At 51.3% G+C, this 26,258-nt stretch overlaps 2 long non-coding RNA genes across 14 annotated transcripts; both read left to right on the forward strand.

The window, feature by feature from the left end:
- The first annotated feature begins 926 nt into the window (after positions 1-926).
- Positions 927-10,909, forward strand: LOC142360427 (uncharacterized). Of its 5 annotated transcripts, XR_012763028.1 has the most exons (19): positions 927-1,169; positions 1,918-2,096; positions 4,191-4,311; positions 4,451-4,618; positions 5,797-5,940; positions 6,732-6,796; positions 7,136-7,174; positions 7,285-7,381; positions 8,453-8,616; positions 8,702-8,754; positions 8,845-8,895; positions 8,997-9,047; positions 9,133-9,173; positions 9,252-9,294; positions 9,410-9,427; positions 10,398-10,453; positions 10,539-10,575; positions 10,666-10,707; positions 10,828-10,909. It is a non-coding gene; the product is annotated as an uncharacterized LOC142360427 (long non-coding RNA). The 5 variants fall into 5 exon arrangements; XR_012763026.1 differs by having other exon boundaries at positions 9,248-9,294; positions 9,410-10,453; XR_012763025.1 differs by having other exon boundaries at positions 9,410-10,453.
- A 24-nt stretch (positions 10,910-10,933) lies between these two features.
- LOC142360426 (uncharacterized) lies at positions 10,934-25,667 on the forward strand. Of its 9 annotated transcripts, XR_012763019.1 has the most exons (24): positions 10,934-12,146; positions 12,238-12,290; positions 12,382-12,432; positions 12,535-12,590; positions 12,676-12,712; positions 12,806-12,844; positions 12,965-14,281; positions 14,373-14,425; positions 14,517-14,567; positions 14,670-14,725; positions 14,811-14,847; positions 14,917-14,979; positions 15,100-16,416; positions 16,508-16,560; positions 16,652-16,702; positions 16,802-16,857; positions 16,943-16,983; positions 17,067-17,165; positions 17,244-18,312; positions 18,398-18,438; positions 18,525-18,571; positions 18,682-18,743; positions 20,012-20,097; positions 20,306-25,667. It is a non-coding gene; the product is annotated as an uncharacterized LOC142360426 (long non-coding RNA). The 9 variants fall into 9 exon arrangements; XR_012763021.1 differs by having other exon boundaries at positions 10,940-12,146; positions 18,682-20,097; positions 20,381-25,667; XR_012763023.1 differs by having other exon boundaries at positions 10,940-12,146; positions 18,682-20,097; positions 21,719-25,667.
- The last annotated feature ends 591 nt before the right edge of the window (positions 25,668-26,258 follow it).

Consider the following 26,258-nt stretch of genomic DNA (forward strand, 5'->3'; position numbering starts at 1 on the left):
TCTCAGTCCCCCAACTTTCTCCTCAGACCCCCAGGTCCCCCCCCAGCCCCCCAGGTCCCCCCTGTCCCCACTCTCCCCTCAGACCCCTCACATTTCCCTCAGTCCCCCAACTTTCTCCTCAGACCCCCAGGTCCCCCCTCGCCCCCGACCTCCCTCAGCCCCCCAACTTTCTCCTCACATCCCCACGTCCCCCCCAGGCCCCCCCCGTCCCCCGCTCTCCCCTCAGACCCCCGGTTTCCCCTCACACCCCCCCAGCCCCCAAGGCCCCCCCGTCCCACATCCCTCCCAGCCCCCCAGGTCCCCCCCCTCCCCCGATCTCCCTCAGACCACCCCGATCTCCCCCAGCCCCCCCGGTTTCCCCTTAACCCCCCCGCCCCGCGCTCACCTGCCCGCTGCCGCCGCCCCCTCGGCGGGGCCCGGGGCCGGGAGGGGCCGGAGCGGGGGCTCGGGGGGGGGGGCCGGAGTGGGCCGGAGCTGCCGCCGCCGCCGCCGCCGCCGCCGCCGCAGACCGGGGCGGGCGGGGGGGGGGGGGGGGGGGGTGGGGAGTGGGGGAGAAACGAGGCGGGGCCAACGGCCGAGCTCGCGCCGCGCCGCTCTCGCGAGAGCCCCGCGCATGCGCAGCGCCGCGACCGCACTTTCGACACCCCGCACCCCCCCGTCAAACCCCGCACCCCCCTCCCCCCCCGCGCCGGAAAAACAATAAAATGAACCGCAGAGCCACGGGCGCGCGCGCCGGGGTTTTGGGTTTTTTTTCTTTTTGCCCGGTTTCGGGTTTGTTCCGAGAGGGGCCGCGCGCGGCCGTGCGAATCTGCGGCGCCGTCGCCTCCGCCGCACTGCGCAGGCGCGGCCGGACCGCGCCCCGCCCCTCCCGCCTCCTGCGCATGCGCCCCGCCCCCGTCTCCCAGGCCCGCTCTGCGCATGCGCTCCTCCCAACAGCCGGGAGGGGAGAGGGGACGGCAACGACACACGTGCGCCGTCCCCAAGGCCTCAGACGTCCGCATTTCCGGAGCGGGGCTGCCGGAGGGGCTCGGCAGGGCCCCCCGCTCCCACCCCGGGCTGCGTTTGACGTTTGAGGTGGCCGCATCCTACTGCCGGTGCCGAAGGCAAGGCGCAGCGTGTCACTGCGGCCCCTCGCGGAGAGCAGCCGGGTGCCCGAGGACAGCAGCCCTGTGGGTACAGCTGGGGGGCTCCGCGCTGTCACCCCCCACACCCCGCCTCGTCCCCTCTGTGTTAGAGGAGCTGGCTGGGGCAGGCACGGTGGCAGTGTCCCTGCTCTGCCGCGGGAGGGCTTCGGCAGGGGCAGGGGGACGCTGGCAGCACTGGGTGTCCTGCAGCCCCTCGGGGCGGAGTTGAGGCTGCTGGGGTGGGAGCTGCAGTGATGGGTGTGGCCGAAGGACGGGGGTCCTGGTGGGTCCGGACCCACTGCTGGAGCTAAGGGTGCGCTACATCAGGGTGCTTGGAGCAAACCCTGCCAACGGTATCCCGGGCTCTGCTAGACAGAGCATTGCCAGCAAGGAGGCAATCCTACCCCTCTGCTCAGCACTGGTGAGGCATCTGGAGTGCTGATGTCCTGGTTTGGGCTGGGACAGAGTTTTCTTCCCAGCCGAAACCAGGACAGCTCAGCTTCCCAGTACATGAAAGCTGTGGATGTACTGGAGAGAGTCCAACAAAGGGCGGTGGAGATGGTGAAGGGACTGGAGCATGAGAGAGCTGGGACTGTTCAGGTCGGAGAAGAGGCAGCTGGGTGGACCTTCTCCAAGTGAGTAACTAACCAATGGCAGGGAATGAAGACAAGGGAGCCAGGCTTTTCTCAGCAGTGCCCACTGATAGGACAGGGGGAAACGGGCACAAATTAAACCATGTGAAATTCCATCTGAATGTAAGAAAATTTTTTTTTTGTTTTTTTTTTACTGTGAGGTTGGTGAAACACTGGAATAGATTGCCTGTTCCCAGCATTCCTGGAGCAGCAGCCAGTCCAACACAGTCCTCTCCTCCCAGATTCTGCCTTCTGGCTTCCTCCACGTGTCCTCATTCCCCTGATCCTCGCTGAGGCCTTGTCTTTGGCATCACAAAAATCTTTGCAGCATGGCTCAGAGGTACTGGAGCCTAGGGAAAACATAGCGGCTGGTCTGCATCCCGTCCCACAGAGCTCACGCGTGCGGGAAGACAATGCAATCTCATGAGCCCCAGTGCTGCAGACGTGGGTTAAAGCAACCTTGTGGCCTGCTGCTTTCCCCCTGTTGTTTCGCTGTCTCTCTTTGGCTCCCCAGCCCTGATTTTTCATTCCTCTCTCTCTGCCCTGTGGCCCGTTGCTATTTTTTTGTTTTCTGTCCCACTCTGTCCTGTGTCTTTAATTGCTCCCTGACAACTCTGTATGCTGTCACTGATTTTCTTGTTTTCCTTTCTCCATCATGTTCTGTCCGGCTCCCTGTCCGTACTTTTTAATGCTTCCCTTGCTGCTTTGTGGCCTGTCACTAGTTTCCCCTTCTGTGTCTCTCTCTGAATGGCTCCCAGTCCCTTCCTTTTTGAAATTCCTCCCTGTCTCGGAGCCCGTTGTGGTTTTTCCTTTGTCCATCTTTCTCTAGCTGGCTCCCTCTCCCTGGTTTTTAATTTCTACCTTCTGGGCCATTTAGCCTGTAGCTATTTGATTTCTTTCTCCATCTCTCTGTCCAGCTCTGGATTCCAATTTTTTAATTCCTCCTCTTCCATGTAGCCTGTCTGTCTTTATTCCCCCCTCTTTATCTGTCTCCCTCCCCAGCTCCCTGTTCCTGTGTTTTAATTCCTCCCTCTGTGCCATGTAACCCATTGCTTTTTAATTTTCTCCATCTCTCTATGTCTGTCTCACTGCCCCTGTTTTTTAGTTCTTACTCTCTGCCCTGTGCCCCACTGCTATTTTTGCTTTTCTCCGTCCCTCTCTGTCCAGCTCCCTGTCCCTATTTATTAATCCCTACCTCTTCTTGCTGCACCCACCACTATTCCCTGCCATCTCCGTGTCTCTCTGGCTGGCTCCTTGTCCCCAGTTTTTAATTCCTCCCTCTGCTCCCTGTAGCCTCTCTGGATTTTTCTGTCGGTCTCTCTGTCAGGCTCCCTCTCTCTGTGTTTTAATTCCACATTCTCTGTCCCGTAGTCCCACGCTGTTGGTCTGTCTTTCTCCACCTCTCTGTGTCTAGCTCCCTGCTGCCGTTTTTTATTTCCTCCCAGTCCATCTTGTAGTCCACCATTGGTGGTTTTTTATTTTTTTCCATCTCCATGTCCCTCTGTCCATCTCCCAGTCCCTGTTCTTTAATTCCTCCCCCCTCCCTGAAGCCCACTGCTATTTTTTTTTTCCATTCTCCATTGTGCTCTGTCTGGTCCTCTGTTGCTATTTATCCATTCATCCCTCTCTGCCCCATGGCCCGTCACTTTTTCTTCTATTATTTCTGCCTTTCTCTCTGTCCAACTCCCTGTGTCTGTTTTTTAAATTCCTCCCTCTCTGCCCTGTCATCTGTGCGATCTTTTGCTGTTCTCAGTCTTTCTCGGGCTGGCTCTCTGTCCCTATTCATGGATTCTTCCCTCTCCTCCCCGTAGTCTGTCGGTTTTGTCCTTCTTGCTGTCTCTGGCTCCCCGATGACCCTATTTTAGAATCCCCCCCCTTTCCTTCTGTACGCATTGCTATGCTTTTTGCTATCTTGCTCTCTTTTTTCCAGCTCCCGGTCCCTATTTCCTAATTCTTCCCTCTCTGCCCTGTAGTGTGTAGCTATGTGGTTTGTTTTGTGTTGTTCCCCCCACCCTTGCCACTTCCCTCCATTATTCGCTGTCCCAGCTCCCTGTCCTTGTTGTTTCATACCTCCTCCTCTACCCTTTTCTTCATAGCTTCTTTTCTTGTCTTTGCAGCTTTTTGTTTTCTGTCTTTGCCCATCTCTCTCGGTTCAGGTCTCTGTCCCCATTCTTTTTTCCTTCTTCTGTGTCATACTGCCCGTTGCAGGTTTTTTTCTGCATCTGTGTCCTGCTCCCCATCCTTCTTTGTTGGTCTCTGTCCTGCTCCTTCTCCTTGTGTCTGCTGCTGCTCTTCCTCTCTCCCTGCTGCTTCTTTCTCCATCTCTGTGGGACTGCCTGTCCCCGTCCTTCTCTCACTGTCCCTTTCCCTGCTTCGTGCTTTCTCGTTCCACCGCCGCTGTCCAGCCATCTGTCACTTTTCTCCTCTCTTGTAGTGGCCTGCACCCTGCTCCTCATTTCTGGCAGCCTCTGCCGAGCAGCGCATCACTCCGGGAGCCGACTGGCCGACTGTTCCCCGCTGGAGCAACAGGCGCAGCTCCAGGACGGACTGCCGAGGTGTCGGAGGGGCAGAGGGGGCGTAGGGGGCACCGAGGCTCAGAGCAGACCCGTTCCCCAGATTCATTCGGTGTGTGACTGAATAAACACCCATCGTCTCTTCTGCCTTCCCGCCTGTGTCTGTGCTTCCTTTGCACAGGACAAGGGGCTGTGACGGACCCCAGGGGAGGAAGAGACTCACTTTGTGGCTCGGGAGATGGCCCCCTGTTCCTGCTGGGCTCCAGCTGTGGGCCGGGGCTGGAGAAGCCGCAGGTGCCGGCAGTAGGGCTGATGGCAACGGCCCCTCCCTTTAATGCCGTGGCTGCCGGTGAGTGCCGGTGCTGCCGTGCCCTGGGTGGCTGTGGAGGGGCCGGTGCGAGCCGAGGGAGCAGCGGAGCCGTCGCCGAGCTCCGGCTGCAGCAAAGGAGAAAGTGACCGGGGGGGGGGGGGCAGGGGGGGTGACCGACCGGGGGTTCTGGGGGAAAGCCCCCAGGAGGGCAGCAGTGCCTGCCGGGGGGCCTCCGGGCACCGTGTCGGAGGCGGGCGGCGGGAGCTGCTGGGGGGGCAGCCTGGCCAGCCGGGTCCGTGTCGGAGGCAAAGAGCAGTGGGGGTGCAGCGCTATCTTAAGGGAGTCAGCCAGAGAGACCTTCGAAGCGGCTCCGAATTATCTGCCGTTGATGGTAAATAATTCACATTGCGACCAGAGATATTTCTGAGAAAAGATTCTTATAGAATCAAGTTCTGCTTTGTTATTCAGTCCTATCCAGAAAATAGTTCTGGCGGAAGTTAGGTCATACACCTAGTCTCACTAGAAACAAAGAATAAACCCATAGCATTTTGGGTTTTTTTAATAGGAAACCAAAAAGCATAAATTTTGATAGTAATATTGTTACTGCATTTAGCAAACTACATTCTTACATAGCATAGTAGGACCTCTTTTTCTATCCACACCACAGAAAAATTAAGTTTAATTACTTACTCGGTCACATCACTGCTGTGACAGATGTAGTTACAGCAGAAGACCAGGCATCATTTTTTCCAGTAAGGATCACCGTTGCTTGTCAGTGCTTTGCTCAATGTAAATTTAAGGCAGATGAGAGAATTTGCTGCTGCTCTTCCTGCTGGCTTTATACCTTTTGGTGGTTCACCCCTCCCCTTTCCCAGAGGAGCATGGGAAGGGTGGTGGGCGAGGCCAGGAGTATAAGAGCCGCAGCTGCCGGGAGGGGAGGTCATTCCACTCCTGGCTTTCTTTGGTCTTAGAGCTCTACTCTTCCTTCAATCAGTTACAGCTTTTGAGCTAAGCTACTGAGGGAGATGCATTTTGATATTTAGAGAAGCAGAGACCTCTGTTTGAGTTAGGACTTTAAGGATAAGTCAAGGCTAGGTGGCAGATCTAGTAGAGAGTACATTTAACTGCAGCCTTTTTCTTCAGGTCAGTAATATTTTTATTCAAAGTTTGTGGATGGTGAGATTGTTTAATAGTATGTGTTGTTGTCTTTATTCTAGGTGCATTATGCTTTCCTGGAACTCCTGACTTGACTGAAGATGGAACATTGCGGTTTTTTCACTAGTGGTGCTGTTTACTGTGTAACTTGCTGGCACTGTATCTCTTAATCAGATTGATGACGATATTGTCTGGCAGAGGTTAAGGTGAGCATCTTGTACACATTTGTGCAGAGATTGAGTGTTTCTCAAGCAAGTGGTAGGGTTGTGACACGTAGTGTCTTTGAGAGCATGGGACAGCTCGTCACCTTTACCGATTGCTTAGCAGTCTGTGTTGCCCCTGGAAACTTTGTGGCTTGTGGCAGGCTCCTCATAGATTATAGGCACTGGGGCTTTGCTTACTTTGTGGTCCTGTAGCCGATCCCCGAGGCTGTGGGAAGGCGTGACGTGGGAGATGCCCACAGAACACAGGGCATGGTTTGGAATAAAGGCTCCTGAGGAGTGGCCAGTGAGGGGGGGTTCAGGGGTGCAAATACAGGGAAGTGGATGTTGGGAGTGGGCGTGCGGTTCCTTCTTTGCCAGTTCAGGAGAAGAGAAGGGGTTTCTAAAGCTTTGAGGTGAGGGAACGGTTGAGGAAGGGAGGAGGGTTTATTGGCTTCTCTCAGTTTAGTTTTGCAGTCGCAATGGGACGTCAATGAGGTTCATTTGGTTTGAGTCTCTCTGTGGCTAATGGGGAGCTATGACAAAGACAAGAGATGGAGCGTAAACCCTCTGGGCCTCCGCATTTGAAGACGGAGGGCTGAACGTTAGGCCTTTGAATCTCAAAGGTGTTAAGGCTTGTATGTGAAGAGCTTAATGTTCTTTTGCATTTGATTTAGGTTTTTTAACGGCAGGATGTAGTTGGACTCTAGGTGGCATTTCTGAATGGAAACAAGACCTCTGGAATTCCGAAGCTATTGGTCAGCATTGGGATGACTTCTACAATATGTTTTTTGCAGATGCAGAGGAACGAGCTGTGTGCCAAAGGGTGATGGAGGAGAGGCGAGTGGAGTGTCATAAGAAGGTGGGTTTGCATGTGATGTTGGAGGGAAGATGTGACCGGTGGCTATAGGACTAGCTTTTAGGTTTCGATTTGTGGGTTTTTTATTAACTTTGAAGGTGCAATGCAGGCTTACGGGCAGCAGAGGTGACTCAGGCAGGGTGAGCCGTGACTAGCAGCCTGCAGTAGCAGTTAGTGTTCAGGTGTCTTATAGTTGGCGAAGCTACAAGATTTTGCAGGGGCCTTTGGCATTGGACCAGCGTTTGAGGTGAGCCGGGGCAGTAGCGAGGAGGAGCATGGGGCAGATGACTTCTCAGGAGCACAACAGTAATTTTGTGTCTCTTGCTATCTTGGGTTATCAAGAGCGATGAGGGCCCCAGCGTCCCGTTCTGGACCCAGCAGGTGAGCGGAGAATCCCGGTGCTTCTGAGGACAGGGATGTTGTGGAAGGTGTTGCGTTGGCCAGCTTGATGCTTACTGTCAGAACTGCTTATGGGTTTTCTTTTTTTGCAGAGGAGGAAGCGGAACCTGGCAACTGCAGGGGCATCTCAGATATCCGATGTGTTTTCTGTTGAGGATGGGTTTAGAGCCATATCCCTCTGAAAGCAAAGTAAAGGGACTGGGGCCCGGGGAGGGTCTGGAGGGAGGGGACCACGGTTGGGCATCGCGGGGAAGGCTTGTGAAGTTAGCGTAGGGGAGTGGACTGTCCTGGAACAGGCCCCTTTGGCCTGGTAAAGGGAAGGGGTTTCTCTTAAGCCCCAGCGGGCAGGGCAGTTCCAGCCTGTGTCTGTGTTGTTGTGTTGTTTGTGTGGTCTGTCTTATGTGTCTTAGAACTTACCTGGCTCTCCAGTTCTTCATTGGTCTTTGTGCTCAACAAGCACCTCAGGCACATCAGGTGCCCTCCCTAGGATCTTGAATGCCTGTGGCCAGTGGCATACTGTCATTTGGGTGCTTCTTTTATTTCCCTTGAGGTGTAAAGCATGGATTGATCTCGTGCCTTGGAATTTTCTAGCTGGTTCTCTTTTGCGGTGTTCTAGGCTGTGCTAGCATCTCTTCTCTGTACTGGTCCATTTTCACGGACTGTGGGACTTGTTCCTTGCATCCTTACCATCTTAGGTCTTGAAGCTGGGCTTCTTGCACATCCATTGTCTCCATTTTGACCGTAACCTCTTGTAAGGGACCATTGGCTTCTTCTGCTGTTCTGGGGCTGCCGTGGAGCATCCTTGCTCTGGGCCGTTGCGGCCCTGTCGGTCTCCTTGTCCGACAGCTTCTCTCATCCGGCAGTCATTGTTCTTGCGCAGAGTTTTCTTTCTTCTTTGAATCCCATTGTTTGTGGTGTTGTGTGTAATGTTGGTCTGTGCCTGTGTGTGTTTGGCTTGGAGCTGCTCTGTCCAGGGGTGTAAAGTCAGGGGTAGAAGGAATAGCGATAGGAAGCTACAGTTAATATGTTGATAGGCCTAGACTGTTGCAGCAGAGGCTGGGCAGTGAGCTCGGATGGAGCGGCCATCAGCAGGCAGTGTGGACTGTCATTTCAACAGTGTTTTACAGAAGTGATGGGAGTTGTGTAGGAGGGGCTGATCGACGGCAGCAAAGCAGATTGAATGTCAACAGTATTCAGACTTGTATGTGTGGGGTCTAAAGTTTTGTCTTTTTTTTCCATTGGCTTTTTTCTTAATGGCAGACTAGAGTTGGCCTCTAGATGGTATTCCGAAATCAAGCAATAGAGCTGGACTCTAAGCTCTTGGTCAGCCTCTGGGTGACTTGTCCACAGGCAACCGCAAAAAAATAATAAACGAGATGGGCACCAAAGAGCCATGGAGGTGGCGAGCGGTGCGTCAAAAGAAGGTGAGTTGGTGCATCATGTTGAGGGAAGATGTGACTGGTGGCTACAGGACTCCATCTGGTTGGTGGTTTGTGTGTTATTTTGAAGGCGCAAAGGAATAAGCGCAGTGAGGTATCAGCACCAGCGGTGACTTCAACAAGGTGAGCTATGACCAGTGGGCTGAAGTATCAGTTATTTTTCAAGTGTCATATTGTTGGTGTAGCTATAAGCGTCCTTTGTTTGTTTCGTAGATGGTACCCAAGCTGCAGCATGGCAACACGTAAATGGCAGAGACAACACAGGTGAGCAGCCAAGGTAGAGGCTGGGTGATAGCAGTTGGTGTGGGTAGACTGTGGTTTTGGGCAGTATCTCAGCGTGTGTCTCTTTGCTGTGATTGTTGCAGATGCCACATGCAGATTCAGAGGGGCATGGCAACATGCTGATGTCTGAGAAGGTGAGGCAGTTTTGGGCCGGGTCAGTGTGTGAGAGCAAAGTATTGTGCAGCAACTCACTGAAGCGTATCTCTTTTGGTTTTGCAGGGGCTGAGTGGGCCACCTGTGGCATTGGACAAGCTCTTGAGGTGAGCCAGGGTGGCAGTGTGGGGCAGATGACTTCTCACGGGCGCAATGGTAACTTTGTCACTTGGTATCTGAGGTAGCAGAAACGATGATGGCTGCAGCGTCTGACTCTGGAATGAGCAGGTGAGCAGAGCACACAGGTGCTTCTGAGGAGGGGGTTGTTGTGGAAGAGATTGGTCTTGGCCAGTGTGATGCTTCCTGTCAGCACTGTTTCTGGTTTTTTTTTTTTCCTTTTTAGATGACAAAGCAGAATCAGGTGACTGCAGGAGCTTCTGAATTAGCCAATGTGCTTTTTGTTGAGGATGGATTCAGACCCCTGGCCCTCCAAAAGCTAAGTTGAGGGACTGGAGGGAGGGGACCATGGCTGGGAATTGCAGGGAGAGCTTGTAAAGTTAGCATAGGGGAGAGGGCTGTCCAGGAGCAGGCCCCTTTGGGCATGTAAAGGGAAGGAAGGGGTTTTTCTTCAGCCCAGGTGGCCAGGGCAGTTCCAGCCTGTGTCTTTGGTGCTATGTTGTTTTTGTGGTGTGTCTTGTGTCACAGACCTTCCTCTGGTCTCGATATCCTTGTTTCTCTTTGCACTCACGAAGCTCATCATGTGCGTCTGTGCCATACCTGGAGTCCCAAAAGTGTGTACTCATTGGCATATTGCCCATTCCGATCTTCCCTTCTTGCCTTACAAGCATAAAGCGTGGATCAGTCTTGCATCTCTCTGGTGGCGGTGTTCCAGGCTGTGCCAGCAGCTCTTCTCTCTTCCGGTCCATTTCTATGGACTGTGGGACTTCTTCCCTGAATCCTCATGCTCTTAGGTCTTGAAGCCGGGCTTCTTGCACATCCATCGTCTCCATTTTGACCGTAACTTCTTGTAACAGACCATTCTGTTGTAATTTGGTTTTCTGGGGCTGCCGTGGAGCCTCCTTGCTCTGGGCCACCGCAGCCCTGTTGGTCTCCTTGTCCGACAGTGTCTCCCGTCAGGGAGTCATTCTTCTTGCGGAGAGTTTTCTCTCTTCTTGAATCCCATTGTTTGTGGTGTTGTGAGTAATGTTGGTCTGTGCCTGTGTGTGCTTGCCTTGGAACTGCTCTGCCCAGGGAAACCAGGGAACCTGTAAAAGGCAAGGGCAGAGTGGCTGAGCAGCCAAGTAAAGGAGCAGGAGATTGGGATTGATGCAGGCAGGCTTTGGTTTTGGGCAGTATCTCAGCATGTGCTGTTTGCTTTGATTTTATTGCAGGTGCTGCACATAGCCTCGGAGGAGCAGAGCAGTGTGCTGACAAGAGGTCTGAAAAGGTGAGGCAGTTGTGTGCCGGGTCAGTGTGCAAGAGCAAATTATTGTGCAGCAGCTCAGTGGGGGGTGTCTCTCTTGGTTTTGCAGGGGCTGAGCGGGCTGCCTTTGGCATTGGTCAAGTGAGGTGAGCTGGGGTGGCAGCGAGGAGGAGCGTGGAGCACGTGACTTCTCATAGGCATAATGGCAATTTTATGTCTCTTGGTATCTGATGCAGCAGAAGTGATGATGGCGCAGCATCCGACTCTGGAACGAGCAGGTGATCAGAGCACCCGGGTGCTTCTGAGGAGGGGGTTGTTGTGGAAGAGGTTGGTCTTGGCCAGTGTGCCAGTGTGACAGTGGTCCTGTCAGCACTGTTTCTGGGTTTTTTGCTTTTCAGATGACAAAGCGGAACCAGTTGACTGCAGGAGCTTCCGAATTAGCCAATGTGCTTTTTGTCGAGGATGGATTCAGACCCCTGGCCCTCCAAAAGCTAAGTCGAGGGACTGGGGTTAGAAGAGTCTGGAGGGAGGGCAACATGGCTGGGCATTGCGGGCAGGGCTTGTGAAGTTAGTGTAGGGGAGAGCTGTGCAGGAGCGGGCCTCTTTAGGCACGTAAAGCGAAGGGGTTTCCCTTCATCCTAGGACTAGTATGGGCAGGGCAGTTCCAGCCTGTGTCTGCAGTGCTATATTGTTTGTGTGGCGTCTTCTGTGTCGTAGACCATCTTCTGTTCTTGATGTTCTTGTTGCTCTTTGCACTCAAGAAGCATATCAGGTGCCTTGGATGCTATCTTTAGGCCCTCAAATGCCTGTACTCATTGGATAGTGCCAACTGGGAGGTTCTCTTCTTGGCTTACAAATGTGAAGCATGTGTCAGTCTTGTTTTGAAAGCTTCTGGTCAGTTCTCTTTTTGGTGTTGTTCCAGGCTGTGTCAGCAGCTCTTTTCTCCTGGTCCATTGTCATGGACTGTGGGAGCTTTTCCTGGAATCCTTATGCTCTTAGGTCTTAAAGACAGGCTTCTCGCACATCCATCATCTCCATTTTGACCGTAACATCTTGTAAGGGACCATTGGGTTCTACTGTTTCTCTGGGGCTGCCATGGAGGCTCCTCGCTCTTGGCCGTTGTGGCTCTGTCTCCTTGTCCGACAGCTTCTCTCATCCGGCAGTCATTGTTCTTGCGCAGAGTTTTCTCTCCTCTTTGAATCCCATTGTTTGTGGTGTTGTGTGTAAAGTCAGTCTGTGCCTGTGTGTGTTTGGCTTGGAGCTGCCCTGCCCAGGGGTGTAGAATCAGGGGTAGGTGTCACAGTGACAAGAGGCTGGGGTTAATAGGTCGACAGGGCTAGACTGTTTAGGCAGGGGCTGGGAAGTGAGCTCGGATGGAGCGGTCTTCGGCAGACAGTGTCTGTCATTTCAACAGTGGTTTACAGAGGTGATGGGAGTCGTGTGGGAGGGGCTGATCATCAGCAGCAAAGCAGACTAAATGTTGACGGTGGTAAGGCTTATGCATGGGGGGGCCTTTGAGTTTGGCCCTTTATTTCCTTATGTAATGGCAGGCTGTTTTTTGGACTCTAGGCGCTATTCCAAAATGGAATCAATATATCTGGAATTGTTAATGACTTAAGCAGCATCTGGGTGACTTGTTCAATATTTATTTCAGGTGTCAGGGAACAAGATGGGCACCGAAGACCAATGGAGGCGCCGAGCAGAGCGTCATAAGGAGGTGGGTTGGCGCATGGTGTTGAAGGGAAGACATGATTAGTGGCTGTAGGACTGCCTTATAGTTGGTGTGGGGTTTTTTTCCAATATTGTAGGTGCAAAGCAATGAGTGAAGCATGATATCGGCACAAGGGGTGACTCGGGCAAGGTGAGCAAAGACTAGTAGGCTGAAGTAGCAGTTATTTTTCTGGTGTGCTGCTGTTAGTGAAATTACCATCATCCCTGTTTGTGTTTTCCAGGTGGTACCTGAGCCTCAGCATGGGAACATGTAAAAGTCAGGGGCAACATAGGTGAGTAGCCAAGGTAAAGGAGCAGGAGGTGGGAACCGGTGTGGCAGATGGCAGTTTTGGGCAGTATCTCAGCATGTGCTGTTTGCTTTGATTTTATTGCAGGTGCTGCACATAGCCTTTGAGGAGCAGAGCAGTGTGCTGACAAGAGGTCTGAAAAGGTGAGGCAGTTGTGTGCCGAGTCAGTGTGCAAGAGCAAATTATTGTGCAGCAGCTCAGTGAGGGGTGTCTCTCTTGGTTTTGCAGGGGCTGAGCGGGCTGCCTTTGGCATTGGTCAAGTGAGGTGAGCTGGGGTGGCAGCGAGGAGGAGCGTGGAGCACGTGACTTCTCATAGGCATAATGGCAATTTTATGTCTCTTGGTATCTGATGCAGCAGAAGTGATGATGGCGCAGCATCCGACTCTGGAACGAGCAGGTGATCAGAGCACCCGGGTGCTTCTGAGGAGGGGGTTGTTGTGGAAGAGGTTGGTCTTGGCCAGTGTGCCAGTGTGACAGTGGTCCTGTCAGCACTGTTTCTGGGTTTTTTGCTTTTCAGATGACAAAGCGGAACCAGTTGACTGCAGGAGCTTCTGAATTAGCCAATGTGCTTTTTGTCGAGGATGGATTCAGACCCCTGGCCCTCCAAAAGCTAAGTCGAGGGACTGGGGTTAGAAGAGTCTGGAGGGAGGCCAACATGGCTGGGCATTGCGGGCAGGGCTTGTAAAGTTAGTGTAGGGGAGAGCTGTGCAGGAGCGGGCCTCTAGGCACGTAAAGCGAAGGGGTTTCCCTTCATCCTAGGACTAGTATGGGCAGGGCAGTTCCAGCCTGTGTCTGCAGTGCTATATTGTTTGTGTGGCGTCTTCTGTGTCGTAGACCATCTTCTGTTCTTGATGTTCTTGTTGCTCTTTGCACTCAAGAAGCATATCAGGTGCCTTGGATGCTATCTTTAGGCCCTCAAATGCCTGTACTCATTGGATAGTGCCAACTGGGAGGTTCTCTTCTTGGCTTACAAATGTGAAGCATGTGTCAGTCTTGTTTTGAAAGCTTCTGGTCAGTTCTCTTTTTGGTGTTGTTCCAGGCTGTGTCAGCAGCTCTTTTCTCCTGGTCCATTGTCATGGACTGTGGGAGCTTTTCCTGGAATCCTTATGCTCTTAGGTCTTAAAGACAGGCTTCTCGCACATCCATCATCTCCATTTTGACCGTAACATCTTGTAAGGGACCATTGGGTTCTACTGTTTCTCTGGGGCTGCCATGGAGGCTCCTCGCTCTTGGCCGTTGTGGCTCTGTCTCCTTGTCCGACAGCTTCTCTCATCCGGCAGTCATTGTTCTTGCGCAGAGTTTTCTCTCCTCTTTGAATCCCATTGTTTGTGGTGTTGTGTGTAAAGTCAGTCTGTGCCTGTGTGTGTTTGGCTTGGAGCTGCCCTGCCCAGGGGTGTAGAATCAGGGGTAGGTGTCACAGTGACAAGAGGCTGGGGTTAATAGGTCGACAGGGCTAGACTGTTTAGGCAGGGGCTGGGAAGTGAGCTCGGATGGAGCGGTCATCGGCAGACAGTGTCTGTCATTTCAACAGTGGTTTACAGAGGTGATGGGAGTCGTGTGGGAGGGGCTGATCATCAGCAGCAAAGCAGACTAAATGTTGACGGTGGTAAGGCTTATGCATGGGGGGGCCTTTGAGTTTGGCCCTTTATTTCCTTATGTAATGGCAGGCTGTTTTTTGGACTCTAGGCGCTATTCCAAAATGGAATCAATATATCTGGAATTGTTAATGACTTAAGCAGCATCTGGGTGACTTGTTCAATATTTATTTCAGGTGTCAGGGAACAAGATGGGCACCGAAGACCAATGGAGGCGCCGAGCAGAGCGTCATAAGGAGGTGGGTTGGCGCATGGTGTTGAAGGGAAGACATGATTAGTGGCTGTAGGACTGCCTTATAGTTGGTGTGGGGTTTTTTTCCAATATTGTAGGTGCAAAGCAATGAGTGAAGCATGATATCGGCACAAGGGGTGACTCGGGCAAGGTGAGCAAAGACTAGTAGGCTGAAGTAGCAGTTATTTTTCTGGTGTGCTGCTGTTAGTGAAATTACCATCATCCCTGTTTGTGTTTTCCAGGTGGTACCTGAGCCTCAGCATGGGAACATGTAAAAGTCAGGGGCAACATAGGTGAGTAGCCAAGGTAAAGGAGCAGGAGGTGGGAACCGGTGTGGCAGATGGCAGTTTTGGGCAGTATCTCAGCATGTGCTGTTTGCTTTGATTTTATTGCAGGTGCTGCACATAGCCTTTGAGGAGCAGAGCAGTGTGCTGACAAGAGGTCTGAAAAGGTGAGGCAGTTGTGTGCCGAGTCAGTGTGCAAGAGCAAATTATTGTGCAGCAGCTCAGTGAGGGGTGTCTCTCTTGGTTTTGCAGGGGCTGAGCGGGCTGCCTTTGGCATTGGTCAAGTGAGGTGAGCTGGGGTGGCAGCGAGGAGGAGCGTGGAGCACGTGACTTCTCATAGGCATAATGGCAATTTTAGGTCTCTTGGTATCTGATGCAGCAGAAGTGATGATGGCGCAGCATCCGACTCTGGAACGAGCAGGTGATCAGAGCACCCGGGTGCTTCTGAGGAGGGGGTTGTTGTGGAAGAGGTTGGTCTTGGCCAGTGTGCCAGTGTGACAGTGGTCCTGTCAGCACTGTTTCTGGGTTTTTTGCTTTTCAGATGACAAAGCGGAACCAGTTGACTGCAGGAGCTTCTGAATTAGCCAATGTGCTTTTTGTCGAGGATGGATTCAGACCCCTGGCCCTCCAAAAGCTAAGTCGAGGGACTGGGGTTAGAAGAGTCTGGAGGGAGGCCAACATGGCTGGGCATTGCGGGCAGGGCTTGTAAAGTTAGTGTAGGGGAGAGCTGTGCAGGAGCGGGCCTCTAGGCACGTAAAGCGAAGGGGTTTCCCTTCATCCTAGGACTAGTATGGGCAGGGCAGTTCCAGCCTGTGTCTGCAGTGCTATATTGTTTGTGTGGCGTCTTCTGTGTCGTAGACCATCTTCTGTTCTTGATGTTCTTGTTGCTCTTTGCACTCAAGAAGCATATCAGGTGCCTTGGATGCTATCTTTAGGCCCTCAAATGCCTGTACTCATTGGATAGTGCCAACTGGGAGGTTCTCTTCTTGGCTTACAAATGTGAAGCATGTGTCAGTCTTGTTTTGAAAGCTTCTGGTCAGTTCTCTTTTTGGTGTTGTTCCAGGCTGTGTCAGCAGCTCTTCTCTCCTGGTCCATTGTCATGGACTGTGGGAGCTTTTCCTGGAATCCTTATGCTCTTAGGTCTTGAAGACAGGCTTCTCGCACATCCATCATCTCCATTTTGACCGTAACATCTTGTAAGGGACCATTGGGTTCTACTGTTTCTCTGGGGCTGCCATGGAGGCTCCTCGCTCTTGGCCGTTGTGGCTCTGTCTCCTTGTCCGACAGCTTCTCTCATCCGGCAGTCATTGTTCTTGCGCAGAGTTTTCTCTCCTCTTTGAATCCCATTGTTTGTGGTGTTGTGTGTAAAGTCAGTCTGTGCCTGTGTGTGTTTGGCTTGGAGCTGCCCTGCCCAGGGGTGTAGAATCAGGGGTAGGTGTCACAGTGACAAGAGGCTGGGGTTAATAGGTCGACAGGGCTAGACTGTTTAGGCAGGGGCTGGGAAGTGAGCTCGGATGGAGCGGTCATCGGCAGACAGTGTCTGTCATTTCAACAGTGGTTTACAGAGGTGATGGGAGTCGTGTGGGAGGGGCTGATCATCAGCAGCAAAGCAGACTAAATGTTGACGGTGGTAAGGCTTATGCATGGGGGGGCCTTTGAGTTTGGCCCTTTATTTCCTTATGTAATGGCAGGCTGTTTTTTGGACTCTAGGCGCTATTCCAAAATGGAATCAATATATCTGGAATTGTTAATGACTTAAGCAGCATCTGGGTGACTTGTTCAATATTTATTTCAGGTGTCAGGGAACAAGATGGGCACCGAAGACCAATGGAGGCGCCGAGCAGAGCGTCATAAGGAGGTGGGTTGGCGCATGGTGTTGAAGGGAAGACATGATTAGTGGCTGTAGGACTGCCTTATAGTTGGTGTGGGGTTTTTTTCCAATATTGTAGGTGCAAAGCAATGAGTGAAGCATGATATCGGCACAAGGGGTGACTCGGGCAAGGTGAGCAAAGACTAGTAGGCTGAAGTAGCAGTTATTTTTCTGGTGTGCTGCTGTTACTGAAATTACCATCATCCCTGTTTGTGTTTTCCAGGTGGTACCTGAGCCTCAGCATGGGAACATGTAAAAGTCAGGGGCAACATAGGTGAGTAGCCAAGGTAAAGGAGCAGGAGGTGGGAACCGGTGTGGCAGATGGCAGTTTTGGGCAGTATCTCAGCATGTGTCTTCTGTTTTCTTTTTGTAGGTGCCACACATAGTCCTGAAGGGGCAAAGCAGCATGCTGATAAGTGGTCCGAGAAGGTGAGGTGGTTGTGGACCGGGTCAGTGTGTAAGAGCAAATTATTGTGCAGCAACTCAGTGACATGTCTCTGTCTTGGTTTTGCAGGGGCTGTGCGGGCCGCCTTTGGCATTGGACAAGCTCTTGAGGTGAGTCAGGGTGGCAGCGAGGAGCGTTGGGCAGGTGACTTCTCACGGGTGCAATGATCATTTTGTGTGTCTTGGCATCTTAGGTTGCAGAGGCGATTATGGCTGCAGTGTCCGACTCCGGAAAGAACAAGTGAGCAGCACAGCATCCTGGTGCTTCTGAAGAGGGGATTGTTGTGGAAGAGGTTGGTCTTGGCCAGTGTGATGCTTACTGTCAGCACCATGTGTGGTCTGTGATGTCCTCACTTTTTTTTCTTTTTCAGATGACGAAGCAGACCTATTGACTGCAGGAGCATCCCAGTTAGCCAACATGCTTGTTGTCGAGGATGGATTCAGACTCCTGGCCCTCCAAAGGCTAAGTCGAGGGACTGGGGCTGGGAAGGGTCTGGAGGGAGGGGACCACAGTTGGGCATTGCGGGCAGGGCTTGTAACATTAGTGCAGGGGAGAGGGCTGTGCAGGACCGGGCCCCTCTGGGCACAGAAGGGGACCGAGTTTCCCTGCATCCTAGGACTAGCATGGGCAGGGCAGTTCCAGCCTGTGTCATCAGTGCTATGTTGTTTTTGTGGTGTGTCTTGTGTCGCAGACCTTCCTCTGGTCTCGATATCCTTGTTTCTCTTTGCACTCACGAAGCTCATCATATGCCTCTGTGCCATACCTGGGGTCTCGAATGCATGTACTCATTGGCATAGTGCCAATTCAGATCTTTTCTTCTTGCCTTACAAGCGTAAAGCGTGGATCAGTCTTGCATCTTTCTGTTGCGGCATCGTTCCAGGCTGTGTCAGCAGCAGCTCTTCTCTCTTCTGGTCCATTTTTATGGACTGTGGGACTTCTTCCCTGCATCCTTATGCTCTTAGGTCTTGAAGCCGGGCTTCTTGCACATCCATCGTCTCCATTTTGACCGTAACTTCTTGTAACAGACCATTCTGTTGTAATTTGGTTTTCTGGGGCTGCCGTGGAGCCTCCTTGCTCTGGGCCACCGCAGCCCTGTTGGTCTCCTTGTCCGACAGTGTCTCCCGTCAGGGAGTCATTCTTCTTGCGGAGAGTTTTCTCTCTTCTTGAATCCCATTGTTTGTGGTGTTGTGAGTAATGTTGGTCTGTGCCTGTGTGTGCTTGCCTTGGAACTGCTCTGCTCAGGGAAACCAGGGAACCCGTAAATGGCAGGGCCAGGGTGGATGACCAGCTAAGGTACAGGAGCAGGAGATTGGGATTGATGCAGGCAAGCTTTGGCTTTCGGCAGTATCTCAGTATGTGCTGTTTGCTTTGATTTTATTGCAGGTGCCGCACATATCCTCGGAGGAGCAAAGCAGCATGCTGACATGAAGTCCGAGAAGGTGAGGCAGTTGTGGGCCTGGTGAGCGTGTGAGAGCAAAGTATTGTGCAGCAACTAAGTGAGGGGTGTCTCTCTTGGTTTTGCAGGGGCTGTGCCGGCCGCCTTTGGCATTGGACAACTGTTTGAGGTGAGCTGGGGCCATAGCAAGGAGGAGTGTGGGTCGGGTGACTTCTCACGGGTGCAATGATCATTTTGTGTCTCTTGGTATCTCAGGTATCGCAAGCAATGATGGCTGCAGCGTCCGACTCTGGAATGAGCAGGTGAGTAGAGCACCCCAGTTCTTCTGAGGAAGGGGTTTTTGTGGAAGAGGTTGGTCTTGGCCAGTGTGATGCTTACTGTCAGCAGTGTTTCTGGGTTTTCTCTTTTTCAGTGATGAAGTGCAACCTGGTGACTGCAGGAGCATCCCAGATACCTAATGCATTTTTGGTCGAGGTTGGATTTAGAGCCCTCGTCCCACTGAAAGCTAAGTCCAGGGGCTTGGAAGGGTCTGGAGGGAGGGGACTACAGTTGGGCACTTCAAGGAGAGCTTGTGAAGCTAGTGTAGGGAAGAGGGCTGTCCACGAACAGGCCGCTTTGGGCGGATCAAGGGAAGGGGTTTCTCTGTAGCCCAAGGGGGCAGGGTAGTTCCAGAACTGTGTCTGTGGTGGTGTCATCTGTGTGGTCTGTGTTTTGTGTCTTGGATTTTACCTGTGTCTCAATATCGTCATTGCTCTCTGTGCTCAATGAGCACATTATGCATATCAGGTGCCATTCCTAGGGTCTGGAATGCCTCTACTCTTTGGCATAGTGTCCATTGGGCGCTTCTCATCTTACGTTTTGCACATAAAGCATGGAGCGGTGTCACATCTTGGAAGTTTCCCATCAGTTCTCTTTTGCGGTGTCATCTCAGGCTGTGTCAGTAGCTCTTCTCTCTTCTGGTCCATTTTCATGGACTGTGGGACTTCTTCCCTGCGATCTTGTGTTCTTAGGTCTTGAAGCCAGCTTCTTGCAGATCCATCGTCTCTGTTTAGAGCGTAACTTCTTGTAAAGGACCGTTCTGTTCAACTCTGCTCTTCTGGGGCTGCCGTAGAGCCTCCTTGTTCTGGGCCATTGTGGCCCTGCTGGTCGTCTTGCTGGACAGCATCTCCCGTTGGGGAGTCATTCTTCTTGCCGAGAGTTTTCTCTATTCTTTGAATACCATTGTTGGTGGTGGTGTGTGTAATGTTGGTCTGTGTCTCTGTGTGTGTTTTGTTTTGTGCTTCTCTGCCCCAGGGGTGTAGAGTGAGGGTTACGTGGCATAGCGATAGGAGATCATGCTTAATCTGTTGATAGGCCTCGACCGTTCAGGCAGCGGTTGGGTAGTGAGCTTGCATGGAGTTGCTCCTTGGCAGGCTGTGCAGTCTATCATTGCAATAGTGTTTTGAACTGATGATGGGAGCTATGTGGGAGGGGATGATCAGCAGTAGCAAAGAAGACTGAATGTTGACAGTGTTCAGGCTTGTAGGTGTGGGGCCTCAAGTTTGGGTTTTTTGGGGGGTTTGTTTTTAATTGCAAGCTTCTGTTGGACTCTAGACGGTATTCCAAAATGCTACCAATATTGCTGGCCTTCCTAAGTTACATATCGGCAACTGGGTATCTTGTGGAAGGGAGCGGTGTTTGCTAATGTGATGCTTCCAGTCAGTAATGTTATTGAGGCGTGTGTGTTTATATATGTTATGCAGATACTGATGTAGAACACGTGGAATGCAGGAGCATCTGATTTTATGATGTGCTCAATGAGGATGGATTCTGCATCCTTCCCTCAAAGGTAAGTCCAGGGCCAAAGCTGTGGGTGGGGTGAGGCCGGCAGGAGGTGTAACACCAGGGTTGCGGAGGGAGCTATTTAGGGTCTGTTAAGTTTGGGGCGGACAGAGGTCCTGGCATCTGTCCTTTAGGGTGTGACTGTTCTGGCCTGTGTGTCTTTCCCAGTGTCATTTGTGTTGTGTGATTAGTCTTGTATGTGATGCTTTGTACAGGTATCTACCTTCTGCACTCTTGTGCACTTTGGTCGGTGTGCACTGGGTGTCTCAAGCTTCGCTGCTTTGGCCTAGAGCCTTGGTCAAGCGTTCCTCATCTTGCGCCTGGAGCTTAAGGTGTGATTTTCATCAGAGGTCTTTCTGGAGAGTCCCCTTTGCGGAGGTGATCTAGGCCACCGTGAAAGCTCTGCTCGTGGCAGTTCTGCTACCATAGAGTTCCCCTGCAGCATTTCATCTCTGCCTCGTTACGGGCTCAGGTCTTACATCCTGGCTTCTCAGAACTCCGTATCGGTTTTGACCACCATCTGCGACTGCATCGTTTTGCAGCGTTTTGTGTTCTTTTCAACTGTATTATTATGCCTCGTATCGTATGCCATGTGAGTGTCTCGCACCGAATAGTCCTTTATTGTGTGTTGTATTGCTGTGCTCTATTTCTATTGAATTGTATGGCCCTGTATTTCTTTCTCGTAGCACTGTATTTTGTTTTGTATTGCCTTGTATTGCTCTGTATTGTTGTTGTGTTGTAGTGCTCTATATTTGATTTTTTTATTTCAATGTTTGGGCGTGTTGCACTGCAGCACTCACTACTTGCGTGGACCGCTATCGGAGACTGTATTGCCTCGTACGAACTTGTATTGTGTTTTGTAATGTGGAGCTCTGTATTTGAATATATATAGGCTTGTATAGCCGTGTATTGTTTTTTTCTTGTGGATCTCTGTATTTGATCTAGCATTGCATTGTTTGTGTCTGTACCGGTCTTGGATTGCAGCGCTCCGTACTTGTAGCGAGCGATACCTGGGACCGTCTTGCATTGCACGGCTCTGTACTGTGTGTTGTATTGCATTGCATCAATCTGTACTCGTATCGAATGTTACCTGAGAGCGTCCCGCTTTGTATGATGCTGTATTGCGTTTTTTTACTGCAGCACTCTGTACTTGATTTTGCATTGCAGTGCTTGCGTGTGTATCGATCTGGCGTTGCAGTGCTCTGTATTTGTATTCTCTGTTCTTGGAGACTGTCTTGCCTTGTAATGAGGGCCGTGTTGCGTTTTGTAACGTGGAGCTCTGTATTTACTGGATTTTGCATTGCATTGTATATCTCTGTGTCAGTCTTGCATTGCAGCGCTCTTTATGGATGCTCTCTGAGACGGTTAAGCATTGTATGGGTCCGTGTTGCGGTTTGTCTTGTCGGTTATGTAACAGTGCGTTGCATTGTATGACATTAATCTTGCCAGTGTTCTCTGGTTCTGCGTTTAAGTCCATACGGTATGGCATTGCGGTGTCAGGGTAGAGGCTGGGAGCGACTCGGAGGTCTTTACGCATGTGAGATGGAGTCACGCTGATCGCAATTGGATCGAGAGCTAGCATGAGGTAAATTTGTAACTCGGCAATGTCTTTCCTATTGGCTTTGCAGGCACTTTGCAGCAAGCCTCCAGAAACAGTTGAGACGAGGTCTGAGGTGCAGCGTGACGGGCCTCAGCAGTCGGTTGCTTTGGTGCTCATCAGTTATTAGGATGCTCTGGAATTCTTAATTGTCACAGAGGACTCTGACTGTTAATCTTGGTTTTGGAGCGGAGCTGCAGAGGGCCATCTTATATTCTGGGTGCGGTGTCTGTTAAGGAGGCTCGTGTTTTGTTTTCGCATGTGACAGAGCAGCACAAGGTGCTTGTAGAGCGTCAGGCATATTGTCATCGTACTGCAATTGCAGCAGCTGTCAGTAGTGTCTATGCAAGTTTGAGTTATTGACATGGTGCCAGTTGAGCACATCTTGTTTCACGGAATGATGTGCCAGGGCAGTGCCACTAGACAGATCTAGCATCCTTTGTGCACTAGGCTAGTCTGCTGTGCAGCTTGGGCTTTACCAGCAGGTGTTTCCTCGCTGAGTGTTCTTGACAGCTATCCCAGGGGTTTATTTCCTGTGGCATCCTAGTTCCTTTTGTTTTTGTGGCATTTAGTCTCCGTCGATTACTGTGACTCAATCCCCTGCCTTTTAGCCAAAACTGAGGTGCTCTCAAGGCAGGGCACACCAGAGGGTCCCTGCCACCTAGCCTCAGCATTGTTCTGTTCATTGTCAGGCTGTGTATCTTGGTGTAGCAGTAACAGTCCCCTGTGTGGTAGTCTGGTGTCCCAAGGTCACGTCTGTAGAGAGCGTGTGCGTTTGAGGTAGAGAGGCTTTGTGTGTTTGTGTAGCAATTCTAGTAGGGATGGAACAGTCACAGCACGGGATGGTCCCGTGGTGATTAGCACGGCCCTTTTGGGTGGAGGTTGTATGGGTTTTTTGGGGCCGGTAGCTGCGCGCCAGCAGGCTGTAGACTCCTTTCCATTGAGGTTTGCAGGTGCCACTGAGTACTTTGTACCCCTGAGCAAATACTTGATTGAATGTAGCTGGAGTATACGATGATAAGTGAAGACAGAGCAGAAGTGGAAGTAGCGCAGCATATTGCTCAGCATCTGGTTATGTAGGCTAACAGTTCGGGATGATGTAGAGCGGCGATGTAGTTTTGAGATGCCCGGTGAGGCAGTTCCAGGGATGGCGCTTGATGTGCCGTGACCTGCTTTTGTGGCAGGCACGTGGCAAAGGGGCTACATTCTGAGTGAGGAGTGTAATGAATGGCTGTGGAATCAGTGGTAGGTTTTGAATGCATCTGATACTGTATGATGCTGTCAGGGTTAAATATGTTTTTGCTTTCAGACTGTGCGGGTGGCTGAGTCTATTTTCTTTTTTTTTTTGAGAGATATAGGAATTAGGAAAATAGTGTTGGAAAAAAAACCAGCTGGTGGAATTTTTTTGCCTTCCCCCAGCTGGGTGTTTTTCCCTGGTCCCGGCTGCTCGGCGAGGTGATGTTTATTGCCAGCGTTTGGACCGCAGGCAGGCCTCAGTTGGGGTTTTTGCAGGCAGGGTGAATTTTGAGGCTCCTGGGAACAGCGTTCCCGAGGAGCTCTGCAGACACTGGGTGCTGGGTGGCTGGCTGGCAGGCAGGCAGGCAGCTGAAAAGATGGGGTGAGCGTGTGGGGTGATTAGCGTGGTAGTTGACTGCTAGTGTTGTTGAGTGGTGTATGGTTGATGATTGTGTTTCTGTAGCGGGTTGTATGTGGGCTTGAGATGCATTCTTTTCCAGACCTGTAGGCGTAGCTGAAAGAAAACCCCAATGATGTTAGAATAAAAAAACCCCAGCTGGGGGATTTTTTTTTCCTTCCCCCAGCTGGGTTTTTTTTTTCCCCGGTCCCGGCCGCTCTGCGAGGCGATGTTCATCGCCAATGTTTGGGCCGTGGGCAGGCTCGGGCCGGGGTTTTGGCAGGCAGGGTGAATTTTGAGGCTCCCGGTAACAGCGTTCCCGAGGAGCACGATAGACTCAGGGTGATGGTGGGCAGAGGGCCGAACGGATGGGGTGAGCATGTGGAGTGATTAGTGTGGTAGGTGACTGCAATTTGTGTCTGACAGTGTGTGGTTGATGAATGTGTTTCTGTAGCAGGTTGTATGTGGGCTTGAGATGGATTCTTTTCCAGACCTGTAGGTGTAGCTGAAAGAAAACCCCAATGATGTTAGAATAAAAAAACCCCAGCTGGGGGATTTTTTTTTCCTTCCCCCAGCTGGGTTTTTTTTTTCCCCGGTCCCGGCCGCTCTGCGAGGCGATGTTCATCGCCAATGTTTGGGCCGCGGGCAGGCTCGGGCCGGGGTTTTGGCAGGCAGGGTGAATTTTGCGGCTCCCGGGAACAGCGTTCCCGAGGAGCCCCACAGACACAGGGTGATGGCAGGCAGGGGGCCGAATGGATGGGGTGAGCATGTGGAGTGATGAGTGCGGTAGGTGACTGCAAATTGTGTCTGACAGCGTGTGGTGGTTGATTGTGTTTCTGTAGCGGGTTGTATGTGGGCTTGCGATGCATTCTTTTCCAGAGATGTAGGAGTAGCTGAAAGAAAACCCAAATGATGTTAGAATAAAAAAACCCCAGCTGGGGGATTTTTTTTTTCCTTCCCCCAGCTGGGTTGTTTTTTCCCCGGTCCCGGCCGCTCTGCGAGGCGATGTTCATCGCCAATGTTTGGGCCGCGGGCAGGCTCGGGCCGGGGTTTTGGCAGGCAGGGTGTATTTTGAGGCTCCCAGGAATGCTGTTTCTGGGGAGCCCTCCCCTGGAATGTTGGTATGCTGTATCACTGCAGGGATGCCTCTGTAGCGGACAGTCATAGGAAGACGATTGAGGTTCGTGTAGCAGAAGGGTATGAGGAGTTGGACTAGATGGCAGTGTGGTCAAGGACTGGCACGTGTAGCAAGTTGGCCTAACTGTATTGTAGAGCGTTAGGGTTGTAAATTGTTGCGGTCATTGTAGTTTGTGACAGAATGGTCTGTTGAATGTTTATATGAGCATATAGGTGGGGAAGAGGAGAGAGAGTTCATTGGACGGAGCAGAGCTCGGTCATTGGCTGCCTGGGCGTGCAAGTAGCAGAGATGATGTTGCTTTGCAGAGGAACAATTGTTTGTATGTAGCAGTGGCCTCTGCGGTGAGTGGAAGGGAGCAACGCAGAAAGGATTGTAGCTATGATGTTTGCATTTACAGGTGCTATCTGGAACAGTAATGGAGAGTGGGTAGAGTTTGAATTAGGGATCACCTGGACTGAGTTAAAATGGACTACAGTAATAGCAGCTGTTGAGATCAACAAGGCAGTAAGTCCTATTGTGCTATAGTAGTAAATGGTGGAAACGGAACGTGGGTAATGATAATGGGTAATGTTCTCGGTGTCAGTAATGAGCCAAATGTATCTGGAGACATGAGGGAAACTGAAGCGTAGGACAGCGCAGGCAGGTTACCTTGCCAGCGCTCAATGGACCAGGAAATGACTGTACTAACGTAAGGGCGGACCTCACTGTCCATAGGTAAATATATGGTCTGGGGAGAAAAGGCGCAGCAGATGTTGACAGGCGTGGCCGGGGAGCCTAAGGGCATTGAAATGGGGTGTTGTAAATGACCAATTAAGGCGAACCACGAACGTGAGGGCCAGTTGTACATCCCTTTAGTGTAACGTAGCTCTCAGTGGTTTAAAAGAAATCACGTGTCTTAGTACTTGGAGCACAGATTAATAGCGATAGCATAACTGCTGATCTAAGAGGGAGGAGTCGTTTGAAGGTCTCGTAGAGCAATCGGTGGATGTAACACATGTACAAACCAGACAGTGATGTTCACGGGGCAATGGAGGCAATGAAGGAACCGGGAGTTGTGCTGTGGAGAGAGCAACCGAGGCACTGCTAAAGGGAATGATAATGTGGAAGTATCCATCAGAAGTACTAGAGGTATCTCAGGTGGTTGAGGCATAGCGCTCTGCAAATATGTAGCATGCAAAATAAAAATTGATATTTTATTGAAGTGTAATAAAGTCAAATAAAGATTATGTACTTTTCTGTGTCCAGTTCCTGTTATGGAGCAGTTTATTCCTCTGTGTGTACATTCCCTCAGTACCATTAGACTTTCTCCTCGTCTTGAAAATGTTTTGTGTTTATGTGTTTCAGCGTTGTGTGTTTTTCCTCTGTCTTTGTTTGTGTTTGATAGGTGAGTCTATTTGAGCATTAGCATTTGCAGAATAAGCAGAAATTGGAAAAAATGCCTTGATTTTTGGCACGGTGTGTGTTTCTCTTTGTGTTAGTTTTTGCTGCGCTTATCTCAGTCACCTTTGGTGAAGACTGAGAATAACAGCACTAAACAAAATCTGGCTCTCAGATGAGTTGTCATTGCTCTTTGTGTGAAGTTTGTTGTCCCCTAGCGTGTCAGTTGTGTTCTAACCCTATGTCTCAGACCTATGTTTGTTTCCTGGTTAGCCAACAGGCTCTCTGTTTCAGCCCTGAAACAGAGTTTTTGGGCCCTTCTTAGTAATACTTAGTTTTAGCCCAAAAACTCTGTTTCAGCATTTGACTGTTTGTTTGTCCTCTGTTACTGTGGTTGAATGATTGTATTTGAAATTTTAAAAA

Source organism: Opisthocomus hoazin, unplaced genomic scaffold (assembly GCF_030867145.1).
Source record: "Opisthocomus hoazin isolate bOpiHoa1 unplaced genomic scaffold, bOpiHoa1.hap1 HAP1_SCAFFOLD_313, whole genome shotgun sequence".
NCBI lineage: Eukaryota > Metazoa > Chordata > Aves > Opisthocomiformes > Opisthocomidae > Opisthocomus > Opisthocomus hoazin.